Below are 5,663 nucleotides of genomic sequence, written 5' to 3'. Positions count from 1 at the left end.
ATAAGGAAGTACTGGAAGCTGAACGAAGATGAGACTTCATTGCCCTTAATGTGCACTCCAGGGACTTGGTCCCTTAGTGAACCCCACGGGGAGCCTAGTACATACCCAAGATAAAGGCTGACTGGCAGAAGGTTGGCTTAGAGAGGGGAGCTAGTTCATCAAGCATTTCTAGATAAGAGGAGTCCCTGGGAATTTGACTGTGAGCTGGCGGTGGGCATGTTGAGGGTCCAGTAACAGTTGTCTTTAGATCAACGTCTGTCTGGAGGAAATGAAGGGAGGACTGTGCAAGGGAGGAAGTGAGGTGGAGATGGAGGCTCAGTGGGACCTCAGCCAACTTTGGTAATAGTCACATTGGGGTGGTCCTTCACAGTCATCCTATATGGTGAGATTGACAAGTATATCACACTCCTTAGGGATTATTTATTGGATGCAGGATAATCCTGAAGGAGCAGATAATGTAGGCAAACATGGGGAAGGTGTCATTCAGGACCACTGGCAGACTGGCACACATGCAAATATATATGTTATATATATAATACACACACATATACATTATATATGTATACACATACACATACAATACACATCATACATCATATATGTATACATATATGTAAACATATTCACACATACACATATACATCATGTATGTATACACATATAATACAATACACACATACATATATACATCATATATGTATATACATACAATACACATTCACACATACACATATACATCATATATGTATGCACATGTAATACAAATATATATCATATACATATATGCAAACAACAGCAATAAATGAAAAAAGAGGCCACAAATCTAAAAGAAAACAAGGAAGTGAATAGGAAGTCTTTCAGGGAGAAATGGAAAGGGGAAATGACTTAGTTATATTATAACCTCAAAAATAAAAGAAAAAATGGGCAAAGTAACAGAGAATTCTCAACAGAGGAATCTCCAATGACTGAGAAGCACCTAAGGAAATGTTCAACATCCTTAGTCATCAGGGAAATGCAAGTCAAATGACCCTGTGATTCTACCTCACACCCATCAGAATGGCTAAGGTTAAAAGTGACAGCAGATGCTGGTAAGAATGTGGAGAAAGAAGAACACTCCTCCATTGCTGATGGGATTGTGAACTGGTGCAACCACTCTGGAAATCAATCTGGGGATTCCTCAGAAAATTGGAAATAGCTCTATCTGAAGATCCAGCTAAACCACTCCTGGGCATTTACCCAAAAATGCCCCACCACACCACCAGGACACATGCTCCACCATGTTCATAGCAGCCTTATTATACTCACAGACAACAGGAAGCTTAACAAGAAGGAAGGCCCAAGTGTGCATACCAGAAACTCACTTAGAAGGGGAACAAAACTCACTTAGAAGGGAGGCAGAGGGAGGAGGAAACTGGCTGGGAGAGGGAAGGGGAAAGGAAAAGGAGGGACAGAATCAGTCATGGGGAGAGGCAGGAGGGATGCCAAGAGGGCCAGGAGAATGAATTGAAATATGCAGCAGTGGGGATAAGGGGACAGGGGGACCTTCTAGAAAGTCCCAGAGACCTGGGATGCAAGAGGATACCAGGACTCAATGGGGATGACATTAGCCAAAGTACCTAACAGTAGGGAGATGGAAGCTGAAGATACCACATCCGGTAAATAGACATGGCCCTCAGTTGGGATAGGGGGCTACCCACCCATCTTCAAAATTTTTAACCCCAAATTGTTTCTGTCTAAAGGAAATGCAGGGACAAAAATGAAGCAAAGACCGATAGAAAGGCCATCTAGTGACTGACCCAAATTGGGATCCATCCTGTGTGTGCACACTAAATCCTGACACTATTGCTGATGGCATGTTGTGCTTTCAGACAGGAGCCTAGCATAACTGTCCTCTGAGAGGCTCTACCTGCAACGGACTGAGACAAATGCAGACACTTACAGCTAACCATTAGATTGAGGTCGAGGACCAGTATGGGAAAAGTTAGAGGAAGGACTGAAGGAGCTGAAGGAGATTGCGGTCTCATAGGAAGAACAACAATGTCAACTAAGGCAGACCTCTCAGAGCTCCCAGAGACTAAGCCAAAAAACTAAGGAGCATTCATGGGCTGGTTTGTGGCCCCAGGTACATATGCAGCAGTGGCCTGACCTGTGTGGCCTCAGCAGGAAAGGATGTACTTAATCCTGTAGAAACTTGATCTCCCAGGGAAGAGGGATGCTGGTGGGGTGGATAGGCTGGTGGGGGTAGGGGTGGGGGAGCACCTGCTCAGAGGCCAGGGTGGAGATGGGGTGAAGAACTTGGGGAGGGGGACTGGGAAAGAGGACAACTTTTGGAATGTAAATAAATAAAATCATTTAATAAAAAAAGTTAAATAAAAAAAAGGCAAGTGGTTTGAGCTCACTATGGCAAGCATGCATAGTATTTTGTGTATGCAATATAGACTCTCATGGTATTTTATTCTGTAAGTTTTATTTGTTCTTTTGTGTGACTTTAGACTTTACATTTGCCAATGAGATTCCTTTTGATAATTATTTTTAGAATGCATTTTTTCTCTGAGTAATGAATTTGTAAGTGAGAGAATAATGAAGGATAATGGAAAAGAGACTATTTCATTAGATCAGAATAAAGCATTTTCATACATTAGAAGGTGGAGAGGTTCTAGTCCAAGCCAGGGAGGCTTCCCAGCAGAAACTGGAACGAGCATCCTCTGCCTTGGTAAGTGCCTGAGACAAGGTTCTACCAGCTCCCGGGTGAAGACTCACATATCAGCAGTTAGTCTTCTAGGTAAAATAACAATTTAGAAATGAGGCTGAAGCCAAGCAGTGGCGGTGCATGCCTTTAATCCCAGCATTTGGGAGGCAGAGGCAGGTGGATTTCTGAGTTCGAGGCCAGCCTGGTCTACAGAGTAAGTTCCAGGACAGCCAGGGCTATACAGAGACACCCTGTCTCAGAAAAAAAAAAAGAAAGAAAGAAAGAAAGAAAGAAAGAGAGAAAGAAAGAAATGAGGCTGAACTTGGCTTCTCTGGCACCTAAAAACTGTCTTTTTCTAAGTTACTTGAATCGCTGTACAAAGATTAAACTGAGAGCTGAAGATAGTGGCACATATAGATTATACATTTTTCTCAATATCTGGTCCTTAGTAGAGCTAAAAAGTCATTAGCTATTTCCCATATGTGATGAGGAATATTGGAACATTTAAGGATGGCTCATATTTTGAGGCACTGTCAGATATGAAATACAATTCTAAACGGCTTTTAAGTACTGTATCTAAATGCTGTCTCATTGAAAATGTATATCCTATGCTATAACCTCTCCATTACTTTATAGCATGATTTAATATAGATTGAATAGTAATATAATATAAGGCATTTGCTATATATTGTATACTATCCTCATCATATAGACAAGGAATGAAATAGTAAAGATTTTCTAACAATGATAATGCTTTTAGTGGATAACCCTGATGGCTTTGATTACAGCAACCAAAGTTGAGATTTAGGGACGGTTCAGTGGGACCTCAGGTTTGGGAGGTTTGGTCTGAGATGCTTTTGATTGTGTGGTAAAGCAACAAGTTGCAGTAGGAATATGGGTTAGAGCAAGTCCTCACCTCATGATCCTCACAAAAAGAAATAGGAAGGACTTCATCCCTATGTTCCCCTGAAGGACCTGAATTTAATCACTAGAACAAGTCCACTAGTCCACTCTTACAGGCTTGCTAACGAATCTGCTGGGGAGTCTACTTTTGTCAGGTTGTGACACTTTTGAGGGCTGTTTAGGTCCAAACCCCACTCCAGACCAAAAGCCCACCCAAATCCTTGGTGCTTGGGAACATGAGATTTGCTTTCGTTGGTCCTTTCTCTCTAATAATGAAGCCGTTCATTATTTAAGAGTTGAGACTGCCACTGGCTACACTCTCACCACAAGCTCACACAATTAAGATAACGAATTATTGTGCTTGATTTAAAAAGCTAGTGGTACATGTGACATTATTGAATATGAGATAATTATTAAAAGTGTTGGTTGTTATAAAAATTGTTATTTGGCAGAGCAACTGGCCTGCCAATAAGGAGAAATTACCTAAAAGGAGTAGGGTCTGGGTAGACATTAAAGACAATTGCAAGCATATCAATATTTTATAACCTCAGATCTTGCATTTTAGTATATCATTACAAACCAACACAATGGAAATCCTGAGGTCTAAGAACATACAGGGAATCTTTTAAGAACAACTGAAATAAAGAAGGGGACAAGTGTGTCCACAGTTGTGCCCAGCAGTGAGCTACCCTTGCTCCATGTGACTGAAGAGCTGGAGCAGAGGGAAGTCATGCAGAGAAACATAGCCATTTCTGTAAATGAAACACAATGCATTTGAAACTATGGACTTCACACGCCTTCCATGTTGTACTCTGAAATCATGAATAACTTAGGGGAATTGACTAAGTAAAGCATCCAGGTGAAGTTCAAATCAGCCAATCTTCTAGTTCAACTTGAATATTCACATATAACCTCTTGATTCATCACATGGGATTAGCGTCTGAGCTAGCACCACACACTCAACCTTTATGGAAATGTCTATGCTATTCACACTGGATATAGAGGTTCCCTACTGATAGAGCATCTGTCCAAAGCCATAACTTAAAACAATAAAAACATATTAACTAACTCGACAGAAATAAGAATGGCATAGGTGGATGGTTCTGTCTTAAAATATTTCCAAAACTGAGAGCAAAGTGGAATACTTGGAGTTTACCAGAAGATTTCTTTATACCCCCATGCCATTTCACTCTGCACAAAAGTCCTATTTAATTTAGGAAGGTTATAGAAGTGATGGCCATAGGACTTTCCTGGAGGTCTGCCACTAGGTTAGTTAGTTACAAGTTAAAAATGTATCTTACTGAAAGTCCTAGCCAGAATCAACACTGCTGGCTCGATTAGAAGACTTCAGCTTGCAAACCACCTTTATCGTGTGCAAATAGTCTTTGGATCTAATTTTCACATAAAAAATGAAAAGGAGTTGATGGTGATCTTATCAGCCAGGACTGAGAATTAATGTTTTGACATGGAATAATTAGTTTGTTTCCTTGGCCCTCTAGACTATTAACACTATTAATGCTAAGCGAGAAGTGTCAAAGGGGGGGGGGCTTTCTAGTTTCATTAATGTAGTGATAATTTAAAATCAAACAGAAAACTTCTGATGTTGAGAATCAGACATTCTGACCTCTAAGATTCAGTGCCACAAAGACATGGACCTATCATCAGAAGGTTCCATCACATGGTAGAGATACAAGTTAAGCTTAATCCCTACCTATTTTGGGGGAGTTTCCCTGCTTTCTTATTCTAATGGGAATGTGTACAGTAGCTAACATTGTGTATAACCTTAATCAGCTTTATTTTTAAAGTCCTCATTTTTTTTCCATTCCACAGCCTACTCAATATAAACTCTAGGCAGAACATCCCACCGGGACTGTAACCCTTAGGATTCAAACCATTTGACAGTTTGGCCTCATAGCTTCAGGAACATAGATTGGCTCTAATTTTAGCACCTATTTTGGATCCATCAAACTAGAAATGGCTGTTGTGGTGGTTTGAATAGAAATGGCTTTCATAGGCTCAGATATTTGAATCTGTAGTCATCAGGGAGTGGAACTGTTTGAAAGGATTAGAA

Source organism: Mus musculus, chromosome 10 (genome assembly GCF_000001635.26).
Source record: "Mus musculus strain C57BL/6J chromosome 10, GRCm38.p6 C57BL/6J".
NCBI classification, from domain to species: Eukaryota; Metazoa; Chordata; class Mammalia; order Rodentia; family Muridae; genus Mus; species Mus musculus.
Note: the sequence above shows the minus strand (reverse complement) of the source record.